At 39.3% G+C, this 16,124-nt stretch overlaps 1 protein-coding gene across 6 annotated transcripts in view; it reads right to left on the bottom strand.

Moving 5' to 3' along the window:
- Positions 1–16,124, bottom strand: part of LOC141435369 (uncharacterized) — a 758,872-nt gene that overhangs the window by 86,791 nt on the left and 655,957 nt on the right. The window lies entirely within an intron of this gene.

The following is a 16,124-nucleotide window of genomic DNA, read 5'->3' on the forward strand; positions in this document are numbered from 1 at the left end:
AATCGTTTATGTACGAGTCCGACCCGCACTTGACTGATTTTTGTTATCAGGGGGAGAGGAATAAGCGCAAAATGATCATACACTTTGTTTCTCGGCCTAATACTTAAATTTAGGGTAAATATTGAATCGACGTGGCTTTTATCTATGTAAGCTTTTTTCTTCAGCAACAACATTAGAAATAAGGTCTCACGAACTTTTATAGAACCCGCATACAGTTAGTGAGTTAACTTAGTTTTAGAGTACTACTCTTCATGTGTAATATTATACTCTTATACCTACCTTATTTTTGGAAATTATCGCGTTTTCTTTCTTAATTTTTTTAAAATCAGAAATATTGATCTTTGCAATGACAATAACGGGAGATTTTAAACTTGTTCAAGTTGTTATTTACTTGAAGTCGTTTACATTACAACGTTGCATCTACTTGGAGAGTAAGACAGCCGGTGAAATTACTGGCACTTGAGGTATCCCATCTTGGGCCTCTAGGTTGGCAACGCATCTGCAATACCCCTGGTGTTGCAGATGTTTAGGGCCGGTGGTGATCTCTTACCATGAGGCGACCCACTTGCTCGTTTGCCATCCAGTCGAATAAAAAAAAACTTAGTTACTTACAATTTTGCTAATTATAAAAAAACAAGCTCCAATAACCTTTCTTCGGGCCGTATGGTAAAAAACTATTTTTTTTAACAGTACATAAATAAAACCTAATGATACCGCATCCATTCTAAACATCGTCTCTTGCCTCTCGGGCCCGGAATGTAACGCCAACAAAACAAAAGTTACAAAAAGGTAAAATATAGCGATAGGTTATCAGATCGGGATAATGGATTGACCCATTTACCTCTGGTTTCATTAATTACCCTTATTTTTACACTCACTAAACTAAAAACCGGCCAAGCGCGAGTCGGACAAGCGCACCGGGGGTCCCGTATAATATGTGTCCCAGTTACATGAAATAAATGATATTATTATGTTCTTTATTTTTCTTTCATTCTTAGGTTTAGGTTTTTATAATAGCTCTAAAAAGTAAAATACAGAAAAGTACATACAAAATAAAAATATTATAAAAACCTAACCTAGTTTGCCGCCGGTAACGGGGCAGGGCCCAAGCTACCGGTGGTCAGGGCCGCAGAGTGAGGAACCTCCGGACGATGCGTGCCGTGTCCAGAAGTACCGCCTTCTGTATCTGGCCCTTGATCCAGCCATCTAGCGAGAGTCTCTTGAGATGTTGGTCGAGACTTTTCGCTATTAGACCGTTTGCCGAAACGACTATCGGGACAATGATTATTATTATTATTATTATAAATGTGTAGGTAGGTCAGTCAAAGTAAAAAATATAAACTTTCTCTATGTACACTCGAACCAACTAAATCGTGACGCACTGTGGAACCTTTTCATGGAAAAAGTCATTGTGACATAGCATTGCTTGCTTGCATTGTTTTGATTTGAAATTTACCACGAGCTATGCGGTGAAGGAAAACATCGTGAGGAAACCTGCACAAACCTGCGAAGCAATTCAATGGTGCGTGTGAAGTTCCCAATCCGCACTGGGCCCGCGTGGGAACTATGGCCCAAGCCCTCTTGTTCTGAGAGGAGGCCTGTGCCCAGCAGTGGGACGTATATAGGCTGGGATGATGATGATGATTGCTTGACAAGGGAATTTATTATGACACTTACTGTGAGAACGTTCTGCGGTGGGTCAGAAATCAATGGTTCGACTGTACCTCGGTTTTCCTTTCTTTACGGTGTTAAATAAATAGTCAGTGTATTTTATTGTACTGTATCTGTACTCAATTTGGGCTATAACAAGAACTTTTGAATGAAGATTGGTTTTTTGGAATCTTTTTGTATTTTTTTTTTGCTGCTCTTATTCTAGTGCTGGTCTTATTTTTCTGGTTTTTCTGTGCATCTATATTTCAGTTTGTATTTTCAACTTTTGAATGTCAAAAAAATCTACCACCAGTCCGGAAAAACTCTTTTGAGAAAAACCCGACAAGAAAATCAAATCTATCTATTAGAGCCCTGGTTCATAGGGAAAAAGTGCGCAAGTTATTTTAGATTGTATACTGACATGGATAGACAGCGGACAGATATAAATAACCTAAGCAGCAAAAAGTTGGAAAACCCCCGAATTTGTCACTTTAAAAATCTCAAAAACGGCTGAACCGATTTTGATTAAACATGTCTAAGAACCATCGCAAAAGCAAGCTTTCAAATAAAAAAACCGCATTCAAATCGGTCCACCCGTTAGAGCTACGGTGCCATAGACAGACGTACAGACAGACACACATAGCGGTTAAACTTATTAAACCCTACTTTTTGCGTCGGGGGTTAAAAATAGGACTTTCAGAAGTCTTAACAGACGGGAAGACGGACAGCAAAGTTGTACTATAAGGATTTCGTTTTTGCCAACTGAGCTTGGAACCCTAAAAATCACGGAGGACTTCGAACAAATGGGTAATTCTATGGGAATTTTTAATTTGAACCTGTTCTCCTTTTTAGGCTTTTTAGCCGTAGTGTCTAATGGTTTGACCTATGGCGAGCAGCAGAGGATCGTGGGTTCAAAATCGGATTCGCAAGTCTGTATTTTTCGGGCTGTATGTGCTTTCTGTGACGGAAATCTTTTTAAGAAACCAAACAACTGTAAAGCAATTCTATGGTGTATGTGAAGTTCCCAATTCTATGTTAGTGACGACGACTTTTGAATCCCAATTTTTTGGTTGATTTAAGCGTAATTATACTTATTGGATATTTATATTAATGCTTCGTTACTAGGATTTTTTTAATGGGTATATGAGGAATGGGTCTTGACTGTTGAAGTTTAAGTTACCTAACAGAGTTGTGGACTTCTATTTCTTTTTCTTTTTTTTTCTTAAGCTTTTTAATGTTCCTGCCAAAATAGTAGCTTAAAATTATAGTTTGTATTTTTTAAACAAGATATCTTATTACGCTCCTTTCATTTGATATCCATTATTAGTTGCTAGAGTAAAAAAACAACTTTTTTTTGTAGGCGGCGTTTACAAATATTCTATCTTATGTCACTGATAATTTAGACGAGTCTAACGAAGACTCTATATTAAAAACCGTCCAGCCGCTTACGCTACAGAAAGGAAAAAAAATAGACACACATACGTACTTATATACATACATACGCTCTAAAATATAACCTTGATTCGGGCAGTCGGGTAAAAAGAGAAAGAGATTGTCAGTTTATTGGAAACATTGTTTTTTATTATGATTGTTTTTTTTGGAGTCTTTTTGTATTGTTTATTTCAACTCTAAATTTGTTACTTTTACGGGTATCCCGTGAAACCATATCGAAAATACAAACTGAGACATGGCTGCACAGAAAATCCAGAAAAAGAGACCAGCGCTGGGAATCGAACCCAGGTCCTCAGCAATCCGTGCTAAGTAGCATAGTAGAAATAAGCAACCTGAGATATGTATACATAGGAAAAATTCGTGTCTAGATTCCTGTCCAGCAGTGTTGTAGGGTTATAGCACGCAGCACGGATTGCTGAGGACCTGGGTTCGATTCCCAGCGCTGGTCTCTTTTTCTGGTTTTTCTGTGCAGCCATGTCTCAGTTTGTATTTTCGATATTGTTTTTTATTGTTTTCCGCAGAAATACCCAATTTAGATTATTCGAAGATGCTCGTAAGGAGAATCGAAGCGGTGTTAAGTTGCATCTTATGTTACCGATGTTGTTGTCTGTACGTCTGTTTGTAGCGTGTGAACACCTATAATGCTGTTATCGTCGGAATGCGGTTTATTTAAGTAAATGCTTTGTTGATTAATTTGAAGCTTTAGCTGTAAGTAGAAAAATCAATTTATGTGGTATTGGTTTAATTGGGTACCTTAAGTTTTGTCACCGTACGATACATACGTACATACACACGAACGTACGGCGACATTGGCAATTGACAGCTGTCAATACGACCTTTTTTTTAATCAAACAGGCCAAGGCAAAAACCTATTAATCTCAAGAAAGTGTGGTTTGGCGAAATAGTTTTTTTTTTTTTTAATAGCTTATAATGTGTCCCACTGCAGGGCAAAAGCCTCCCCTTTCTTATTCCACTCGTCTCTACTCTTGGCCAGCTCTTGCCAATCTGACTGGAATCGGTCCAGCTCGTCCCGCCATCTCCTCCTAGCTGCCTCTGCTCCGGTGCCCGTCGCATGGAACCCAATCGGTGATTACTTTGGCCCAGCGATCCGGATGCATGCGGCAGACGTGTCCCGCCCAGTCCCATTTTAATTTGGCGGTCTTCATTCCCACATCGACAATTTGAGTTCTTGAGTTTGAGTTTCAATTTATTTTTCCAAAATAAGGAAAGTGAAAAAAAATCTATCTACAGGAGTGAGAGCTACAATAAGTCTACTATCGATAAAAAAATAATATGGACCATCCTAGAAACTTTAAGGTACAAAGGTACCCAATTGTGGCGTTATTTAAAGACTGCCGGCGCTTTTGGAGTTGTTCTTAGAAATAATATAACTGTACTTCTTATTAACCCCTGTATCTGTGTGTCTGTATGTCTGTGTGTGTTTGTCTGTCTGTGGCACCGTAGCTCTTAAACGGGTGGACCGATTTGAATGCGGTTTTCTTAAATTGAAAGCAGGTTTTCTAGCGATGGTTCTTAGATATGTTTTATCAAAATCGGTTTAGCCGTTTTTGAGATATTGAACTTTGGAGTGACAAAGTCGGGGTTTTTACAACTTTTTGTTGGTAAGTTTAGGTTATTTTAAAGTGGAAAAATTGTTCATCATCATTCATTAGCCTCAAGACCTCCACCATTGAACACGCCTCCCCTTTTTAGGGTTCCGGAGCCAAAATGGTAAAAACGGAACCCTTATAGTTTCGCCATGTCTGTCTGTCTGTCTGCCTGTCCGCGGCTTTGGTCAGGGACTATCAATGCTACAAAGCTGTAATTTTGCACGAATAGGTATATATTATTATGTAAACTATGCCGACAAAATGGTATAATAAAGTGGGGGTGATCTTTTTTTTCTCATTCAACCTTGTAGTGTGGGTATCGTTGGATAGGTCTATTTAAACCATTAGGGGGTTGCTAAAACGATTTTGCGATTCAGTGATTGATTTGCAAAATATTCAACTTTAAAGTGCAAATTTTGATTAAAATCGAGCGTCCCCCCACTAAAATCTAAACCGGTGGGTGGAAAAATTTGAAAAAATCAGGATAGTAGTAAGTATATCAAACTTTCAAGGAAAACTAATAATGAACATGAAACTACCGTGAGACTCACTCATATTAAATATAATGACCCGGAATGTTCGCCGAAGGATAAGGAGCCCCTGAGTGGCCCCGGGTATATATGATTCCCTGTGCCTGTGGCAAGAGCTATATTGGAGAGACTGGACGAAACGTTTCCACAAGGGTATCGGAGCACATACGTAGTATGAGGAAACAGGACGACAAAGGGTCTGCTGTGGCCGAGCACTCAATGAACTCGGATTCGACGCACTATATCAGATTTGATAAGGTATCTGTACTTGCGAGAGAGAAATTTTTCATTCCGCGGAAAGTGCGTGAAGCCATCGAGATTAGTCGTCGGCCGAATTTCAACCGGATTGTGGTTGGACGGTACCTCCGAGTTGGAAAACGGTGTTAAATACTCGTGCTGCGTCATCGGTGTGTGTGAACGTACCTTTACAGAGCGATATTGTTAGTGTTGTGTGCTTACCCTACATTTGACAGTTGTAATGATGATGAAAACGCGGGTAGTTGTGTGCCGGTGTCAGTTTCGTCGGGTAGTCGCGCGAGCAGAGTGGCGGCGCGCAGTGCGCGTGTTGCAGCAGCCGCTGAGTCGCGTTGCTCCGAAGACGAAGGGCTACGGATTAGCCCGAAACATGTCGAGCTAAACTCGATTTAAGACGTGAGTTATCCGGGTCATTATATTTAATAAAACTATAATGGCTTAGTTTGTTTGAGAATTATTAGTAGTTTAAGGGTAAATAGCAGCCTAATGTATAAAATATACCTAAACTTGGAAGATTCCGTATAAAATACGAAATGCTTACAAAAATATTACTTAATTTTTTCGTAATGGCTACGGAACCCTATTTTGGGCGTATCCGATACGCTCTTGGCCGGTTTTTCCTTTTAAAATACCCAACTATAAATATGAAATATTAGTTCCAACCTAAAATTCCAATCTGGAAACTTATTATAATCTAGAGCAATAAAAAGTCTAGTGCGTGACTGAACCCATGGGCAGGTAATTGGGTGCGGCTGAGTCTGGGCCAGGGCTTCCCAAACTGGCTCACAACGCTTAAGGCTGCATTTCCACCAGAGATGTGCGAGGATGTGTTACTAAGAATGTGTTTTTCATGAACCAATAGAAACGCTCCATTTACCCAGCTTCGCTCCGCTCAGCTGTTTCCACCAGAGCGGCGCTGTCCGAGGATAGGTAAGCGTTTCACACAAAAAAAAATTATAACAAAAAATTTAACCGACTACAAAAAACCATGAAAATAATTTTCTACCAGTCTGAAGTCGGTCGGTGCCTGCACGAGCCAGCAGGAGTGGACCTATGTCATCTATCTCAATTACGCACTTTATATTGGGCTTAAATCACTCCTGCTGGCTCGTGCTGAGGCACCGACCGACTTCAGACTGGTAGAAAATTATTTTCATGGTTTTTTGTAGTCGGTTCAATTTTTTGTTAAAAAAAATTTTTTCACGCTTTTTGTGTAAATAATATAAGATACAATAGTTTAATATCAACTGCTCGTCACCTTTTACGAACGATTGCTTTTTCCGATGCGGAGACGTTCATTATTGAGGAGTCCTGGTGCTTCGGATCACCACCCGTTTTACCATATGCATTACGAGGAGCATAAATTGCTTAGCAACTGTGTCAAAGTAATTAAAATTCAACCCGTGAAATACTTGTTATTGAGTAGTAACTCCGATGGTCAACTGTGGTCTTCATCATCAGTTGCACTTCACCAAATGATGATTTTCAATAGCAAATGCACGAGTTACTGCTAAATATATCCAAATTACCATAGGTTTCCCTACAATATTTGAAGAGTTCCCTCGATTTCCTTAAGATCCGATCATCAGATCCTAATTTGCTGCTTATGGGACCTAATTGAAAGCATTCCTAGACGAACTAAAACAAATAAATTCAAATCGGTTCATAAATGAGTTCTGAGGTAACAAACATTAAAAAAATACAACCGAATTGATAACCCCCTCCTTTTTTTTGAAGTCGGTTAAAAACACATCCTCGCCCATCTCTGGAAACACAGCCTTATCAGGGTCCCCGAGGGGTAGTCTTCGAATTCAGTCAAAATATCTTTTTTTATTTTTTATTCGACTGGATGGCAAATCTCTGTGGTCTCCTGATAGTAAGAGAGCACCACCGCCCACAAACATCTGCAACACCGGTATTGCAGATGCGTTGCCAACCTAGAGGCCTAAGATGGGATACCTCAAGTGCCAGTAATTTCACGGCTGTCTTACTCTCCACGCCGAAACACAACAGTGCAAGCACTGCTGCTTCACGGCAGGATTAGCAAGATGATGGTAGCAATCCGGGTGGACCTTCCACAAGGTCCTACCACCTACAAATCCTAAGAATGTAAAAAAAATATCATTACCCGATCGGAAAAACCTCTGTTAAGAATCCAACAAGACACATGAGGCATATTTTGTCTAATGATCATCGAGCGAGTTGATCTACATATAAGCTAAGTAGTCCTGATAAATCCATACTAATATTATAAATGCGAAATTGTGTGTGTGTATTTGTATATTTGTGTGTTTGTATGTTTGTCCGTCTTTCACGTCGAAACGAAGCGACGGATCAACGTGATTTTTAGCGTAGAGATAGTTTATGGGCCAGAGAGTGACACAGGCTACTTTTGTCCCGGAAAAATGCATATTTCCCGAGGGAACAGCGCGCGATAACCGAATTCTACATAAAGAGAAGATATTCTGATAAAGAGCAAAATAGGCTGAAATGTTTTCTCGGACTGAAGACCCCTAGGTTTGAACAGCATTGGTCTAGGCTTTAGCTGAAGGCTGGACTAGGGCAGCGGCCTTCGCGCCCCTAAATGCTAATGGTATGGCCCGATAACATCTCTGAGTTATAACGATTCGTATAAATGGATTTAACACCATTTTCTTTTGAATTTTTGGAGATTTTTCATTATGGTTGCCACCTTTCTACGGTACAAAGTATTACAGAATACTAGCTGACCCGGCAAAAGTTGTTCTGCCATATAAAATATTGTAAAGGTATAAAATACTTTAGCTTTGCGGTGAATTAAAACATTGTGAGGAAACCTGCACAAACCTGCGAAGCGATTCAATGGTGCGTGCGAAGTTCCCAATGCCCATACCTTTGTGTTGTTTTTTTTTGTACCTAATAATTTTGTTGTCTTGTGTTGTGAATAAATGTATTTTCTTTCTTTCTTTCTTTCTTTCTTTCCAATCAGCACAGGGCCCGCGTGGGAACTATGGCCCAAGCCCTCTTGTTCTGAGAGGAGGCCTGTGCCCAGCAGTGGGACGTATATAGGCTGGGATGATGATGATGATAAAATACTAAAATCTCGCCTAAAAATGGGGGTAGCGGAAGGGTGAAAAATACTTTACGACCTCATACCCCTACTACATAAATATACAAAATATTTTTTGGCTAAAAATTTCATTTTTAATACAGCTTTTTTTGCTGACTGTACTTTTTCTTGACTGTTCTTGCATTGTCACCCAAAGTACATTTGCATACTAAATTTCAAGTCGATGCCATAACCGTTGAAGAGTTCCGTCCTGTGGAGACGTTTCTGGCCGGACTACCAGGATGTCACCTCCAGATTATTATATAGTCACGCAATTTACACGAGTACACCAAATTTCAAGTCAATCCAACTACAGGATGTTGGTCGAATTTAACTTGCAAAATTTGATTACAGACAGACAGACAGACAACGGGACAGGTGAAACTAAATAAAAGCTTGTAAAATGGCTTGAGACGAGAAGTGTGGCTACAAACACCGTGTCATGAGATTTTGTATACCTATATTTTATTACGTATTTATATTTATATTAATAGGTATGTATTTATTACCTTAGAAAGATGAAGTTCAAAATTGTAACTGTCAACTTTCAAACGGAAAGCGTAGTATGAAGCGTAGTTTGCCTTCAGGAATATCATCATCATCATCCCAGCCTATATACGTCCCACTGCTGGGCACAGGCGTCCTCTCAGAACAAGAGGGCTTGGGCCATAGTTCCACGCGAAAGAAAGAATAGGAATATGTTCAAATGAAATTTACTGTTCATTATAGGCATGATATTTATAATATTACACTTGAAAAATACGTACGTATAAATAAAGTGTTTTGAAGCAATTTGTGTGTTTCGTAATAATACTTTATATCGGAGTATGGGCGGCAACCCTATTCTTCATTTAGGCCATGAAATACAAAAGCCGTGGCGTGTAATTATAAGTTTTACGCGCGTAAAGCTTTGGATCCAGCAGTTGAATTAAAATTACATTAATTATAAAAATATACCTCGTTGAGTTTCTTGCCGGATTCTTCTCAACAGAGGTTTTTCCGAACCGGTGGTAGATTTTTTTTTGACATTCATAAGTGCTTGTTATAGCCTAAATTGAATAAAGATATTTTGACTTTGAAAATTGACAAGATTTCATTTTTTTAACACCTGTAAATTACTATAGGAAGTGAAAGAGTTTCGCCTCCTGAACATGGGAAAATATTTATTATAATTTATTTCTCCATATTTAAAAAGAATACAAAAAATGGAAAAAATATATCTAAATTTGCCAACACTACCACAGAATAGAAGAGTTTCCTTTGCCTTTTTCACCAGAAAAAGGAGCTGTCATAATTTTGACAACGTCTACGTCAGATTTACGTGTTTTTTTTTTAAGAGACTAGACAAAATTAATGGATCTATTGTGTGGTAGTTTTGAAGTTATGCCCTTTTAGAATAAGCACATCTTAAAAAAATTGTAACAAATTAATTAATAATCGTAGCGAAATTTTTAAAATATCACCGTCATTCTCTTTTCAAACAGAATCGAAGAACGAATCAAATTATAGTCTTAGAAATATGAAATCTTGTCTTGATTTTCACGGGAATTTTGGTCAGATCTTCCTTTGCTTGAGAGGCAATAGATCAAACCACTAGACCACCATGGTGTGACTCTCACCGGCTAAAAAACCCAGGTGCACGTACTTCACTCCCTGGACCTTACTACGGGGAGGAGAGGGTTGGAGGGTTCTCATCTACACACAGTCTTGCCTTGCTTCAGCCATTTGCTGGAAAGCCGGGAGAGAAGCAACGTATCTGCAATCCCCCTGGTTTTGCAGGTGTCTATAGGCGATGGTGATCCCTTACCATCAGGAGACCAGCTTGCTCGTTTGCCATCCAGTCGAATAAAAAAAAATGCATTCTCCCGTTAGGCGCTGCCGGGTGCTTGAGTCAGTATTTTTTAACGCCCGACGCAAAAAGAGGGGTGTTATAAGTTTGATCGCTATGTGTCTGTCTGTGGCACCGTAGCTCTTAAACGGGTGGACCAATTTGAATGCATTTTTTTTTATTTGAAAGCATGCTTGGTGATGGTTTTTAGATATGTTTTATCAAAATCGGTTTAAATAATTTATTGAATCAGGCGTTACTTTGCGGAGGTCCATATCAATGAACTAAAAGAATTTCCTTGCTCACCCGGACCTTACGATAGGTTGTGACATGTGACAGGCTGGTTGTGGTTTGTTAGTCTAACAACTGGTAGCATGGAGTTCGAAACGCGTCAGTGTGGTGTGGTGGTGGTGATAGATGGGTTTGTGTGATTTGTGTGTGTTCTTACAGTGTGGTGGTGGAGCTTGCATAAGCTTAGCTATCGTAAGGTCGCGGCTGAGCAAGGAAATTCTTTTAGTTCATTAAAAACGGTTTAGCCGTTTTTGAGATATTGAACATTGAAGTGGCAGGTTTTTCACAGGAATTAAGTTAATTAAATAATTAAATAGAGCAGCTAGCATGTCTCTCCATTACCCAAAGCTCTGGAATTCCGTGACTATATCAAACCACGCAATGTAGCTGTTAATGAGATAAAACAATGCATATAATTCACGGTTAAAGGTCGAAAGAAGGTCAAGTTTGGCACGTTTGCACGCGAGCTAGACTATAGTTGACAGATAATTGCCCTATAGTTTTTTTGGCTTGAAAAGTATTTTGTCGGTTCAACCGATAACTGCAACGCTGCTAGTTTTAGTTAGCGCTTTATGATTCTAAAAAGTACACTTAAATAAAAATACCCACTTAACTAAGAAATCCTTATGCCCTTTTTTAACCCCCGACGCAAAAAGAGGGGTGTTATAAGTTTGACCGCTATGTGTGTCTGTCTGTGGCACCGTAGCTCTTAAACGGGTGGACCGATTTGAATGCGTTTTTTTATTTCAAATCAGGTTTTCTAGCGAGGGTTCTTAGACATGTTCAATAAAAATCGGCTCAGCCGTTTTAGAGATATTGTACTTTGAAGTGACAATGCCGGAGTTTTCCAACTTTTTGTTGGTTAGATTTTTAAATTTCGGTACTTAACTAAGGTATCCTTATTCCCTTTTTTAACCCCCGACGCAAAAAGAGGGGTGTTATAAGTTTGACCGCTATGTGTGTCTGTGGCGATGGTGATCTCTTATCATCAGGAGACCCACTTGCTCGTTTGCCATCCAGTCGAATAAAAAAAAAAAGCTATTAAACGGGTGGACCGATTTGAATGTGGTTTTTTAATTTGAAATCATGTTTTCTAGTTTTAGAGATATTGAACTTTGAAGTGGCAAAGTCGGGGGTTTTCCAACATTTTGTTAGTTATGTTAGGTTAGGTTTATTTTAATGAATTCTGTAAAAATTACTTAGTCAAAATTACGTAATTTTTTTTCCCGATTTCGCCCATTCTTATATTTAATCTTATTGGTAATTTGTTACATACCGTAAACTGCTTCAACATTGCCCTCTGGCCCCAACATTGCCTGATTCGATTTAGAGTCGATAACTTAGCACTCTTTAGGTTTATAAGCTTTTATCTCCCCGTAATAATAATTCCCTTGTAGGTAAAAGCTTAAAACCTATAAGAGTGCTTAGTTATCGACTCTAAATCGAATCAGGCAATGTTGGGGCCAGAGGGCAAAGTTGAAGCAGTTTACGGTACTCCTTTTGATAGGATCAAAACTTTGCCCTGGGCAGTATCACAGTACTGGAACTTCGTCGTCAAGCTTGCATTTCACATTCCAAGGGACTTCCTACAACTTGAATGAAACTACCAGGATGTATAAAGAATTTCGCGGTATTTAAACGCTTTTTATATTAAGGCATTCGAGTGTGTTCACGGCTATTAGGGCGATTAATTAGTTTCCTTTTCTCACTGGGCCAGAATTTGACGGTTGAAGTTAACAGCTGTAGCCTTGAATTAGTAGGTTTTCAGGTTAGCTTTACTATTAATTAAGTAAGTATTACTTCGTTAGCAAATTAAAGAAAAATAACGCGGTAAAATTGGAATCAAAAGTTGGTTCTAAACTATACCGTATAACTGTAGTTATCTAGACGTAGTGCTTCATTATAGGCCTTATAAATAGGCTCAGAGTTGCTCAGCGAGCTATGGAGAGAGCTATGCTTCGGGTTTCTCTACGGGATCGAATCAGAAATGAGGAGATACGTAGAAGAACAAGGGTCACCAACATAGCCAAGCGAATTAGCTCGTTGAAGTGGCAATGGGCAGGCCATATAGCACGGAGAACAGATGGGACCAAGTCGCGGTTGACCAAATAAATTATTTTATCTACATCCATTCAGTAAATCCTCCATTATACGTTCAAAAACCATAGATACCTAATGACCAGCATTACGACATTGGATTCTATTATGAACATGGCTGGTCATTACGACCGCGCCGCGCGCACGAACAGCAGCAGGTCGTCGCGGGCGCAGCTCGTGGGTCAGACATACCTACCTAGTTAGAGTTAATGCAGGTCATTCTCAATGGTTCTTGAACACATGATAGATGATTTAGTATATGGATGTAGATATAATATTGTATGCAACTGTACGTTATTAGACTTTAAACACTCATGTGACCCTATTATAAAACCGCACTTATTTTGAATACCCTTCATAAATAAACATTAATAAATAACTATTAGTTCATTAGCTAGTGTACAATAAAGTTATCCAACTCTAGGGCAACAAAAGAGTTTTTTTGATCGACCATACAATACTTGGTCTACATTAACACTACAGCCTTAGCACTGCTGTTAACCAAAGTCATCAAGTCATCCCGCCAGCCCTTTCCCTTATTTCACCGTCCAGCGCGTGCGCAGGTGTCACCGCGCGCCGTGACGGCGCATCATCAGGACATTGATTTAGGGTCACAGAGGTCAAATTGTTACGTGGGTAAATGCTGTGTTGTCTCCTTTTTTCTTGACCGGTAACGCACCAGTAGCTGACTATTGTACACACGCGTGGATAAGGTTTACATGGAGGTGTAGGTAGGTGTTTTGACATACAATACATAGCGCCAATTTCTGCTTCAAAGCAATTGTTCAACTCGGAATGCAATTATATAGGCATTTGTATGTGCCTACTACATGAGATTAAGAAAGTGACACAAATCAGGAGATTAATTAATTTGATTGCTTAGTAACGATATCTCTTGTCCGGGTGAGCGGTTAGTTCCAATGGAGTGCCGAAAAAAGTTTCTCGATGAGGGCTACGGCATAGTTGTCGCTAGCGTCACTGCTTAAGTGGCTAAATAAGAAACAAACAAGCTGAGATATGAGGTGCATAGGGGAAATTCGTGTCGGTACCGTTGACCATCAGTGGTGTAGCGGTATAGCACGCGGTACGGATTACCGAGGACCTGGGTTCGATTCCCAGTGATGGTCTTATTTTTCTGGTTTTTCTGTGCATCTATATTTCAGTTTGTATTTTCAATTTAGGTTTTACGGGATGACCGTAAAAGTAAAAATTTGGAATTGAAATAAAAAATACAAAAAGATTCCAAAAAACCAATCTTAACAAATCAGGAGGCTGCGATTACCTATATCTTTGTTTCTCATAATTTAATTCGTGCTTTTTCAGGTTTTTTTTGAAACTTCATCTTGAATGTAGTTCAGAATGTTAGGTTGCTTATACCTTCTCTTCTTTTCTTGTGTCACAATGTTTATAACCGAACTCCTCCGAAACGGCTTGACCGATTTTTATGTTTTTTTTTGTGTATATTCGGTAGTTCTGAGAATAAGACGTAAACTATTTCATACTTCTAAGCGGACGGAGTCGCGGGCAACAGCTAGTTACGATAATAAAAAATAGTTTTTCATAAATTATTGCGTATGAAATTCGGGCGAACGAAGAGAACCTAGGATTGAAAACAGTTTAGTTTTCCTTACGTAACCGTCTTATATCAATAAATATTTGAATTTATTTAACCAGCACTGGAAGGAGCAAATATTCTCTACTTCGAAAAGGTTGGTATTGATCACTTTTACTGTGAGTCTAGGTTCTGTACGTTAAATTACAAAGCTACGACGCTGAGCGAAGCGAGGAGTAATTTAGGTACAATTGCGACTTCAACGCGCGAACCGAGCGAGCGAAGCGAGCGCGACGCGTCCCCGGCCAGCGAAGCGCCGGGACCTAATTAAGTTAAGAATTAATTTAAGCTGTAACAAGTGCTAGTTATGTAAGACGTACGGGGAACAAAAGGTAAATTCACCATAATACATTAGCATAATTACTGGATTTCAACAAACGTTTTTTGGCCCATACTTCAAATCTACAGCAGTAGCAGGTGGTAGGACCTTGTGCAAGGTCCGCCCGGATTGCTACCACCATCTTGCTCGCTAATCCTGCCGTGAAGCAGCAGTGCTTGCACTGTTGTGTTTCGGCGTGGAGAGTAAGACAACCGGTGAAATTACTGGCACTTGAGGTACCCATCTTAGGCCTCAAGGTTGGCAACGCATCTGTAATCCCCCTGGTGTCGCAGGTGTCTATGGGCACTTGCTCGTTTGCCATCCAGTCGGATAAAAAAAATCTACGTCCCGTCACCGCTTTTACAGAAGTGTACCCTAAGGCGATGTTTGCTATTCAAATACATCATTGACCAGACTGAACCAGTGACCTAAACATATTGATGACGACGGCCATTGTTACAGCAATTACCATTTTCTCAAGTCATTGGGATGAATTTCTTTGAGATCAATCATATCATATTGTTATGGAAATACGTAGGAAGGATCATTTGATATCAGGAAAAATATAAAAGAAAGTTACATGTTGTAAAATGTATCATGGGGTCGAGTCCGAGCACCCGTTTCATGGTAATCTTCGGAGTATAGGTAGCGCCACTAGAGTTGAGGTCACACACACGAGAGCATGCCACGTTATGACAGCGGGATTTCGACATCCACTCATTCATTTGATTCGTTACCCTTTTATCGGTTTCGGTTTAAAGACATTTATTCCCATAAGAACATACAGTTCACTTCTATGAGATACAAAAAAATATTCTTTAAACTACTTATCTTCTGGCAGGTTATTGTACATTTGTGCTCCCTCGGATAAAATATTCCGTTTACCGTTGCCAGTTCTATGCTTAAATACTTTTATTTTGTTCTTTTCGTAAATGTTATTTGTGAATGTATTTCCTTCTTCAATATTTTTTTGATGAGCATGCAAGTTGAAAACGTATAAATCCGTTTTACATTGAATAGCTTGGTTTTCGTATACAGTGATCTTGTTCTTGTTAAGCGACTATACTTGAATAAGGTCTTTATAAGTTTGTTTTGAGATGTTTGCAGACATTTAAGATTTGTTTTTGCAGTACAGCCACATACTTCAATCAGATAATCTAAATGAGATTTTGCTAGTGAGTTATATGACATTAGACGCATGCAATCAGTTCCTCATGTAGCTGCGTGTGTAATCATTCACTTCAACTCTCGTGGCACTACCTATACATACCATAAGTTCTGGAATCAAACCATCAACCGCACCCACACTTACCTTTGCCGGTTTTTTGTCCCCAATAAAATTCGTAGGTAACTTACCTGGAAGAAAAAAAATAGTATTAGTCAAGCAATGAA

This window comes from Choristoneura fumiferana, chromosome 14, assembly GCF_025370935.1.
Source record: "Choristoneura fumiferana chromosome 14, NRCan_CFum_1, whole genome shotgun sequence".
Taxonomy (NCBI): Eukaryota; Metazoa; Arthropoda; class Insecta; order Lepidoptera; family Tortricidae; genus Choristoneura; species Choristoneura fumiferana.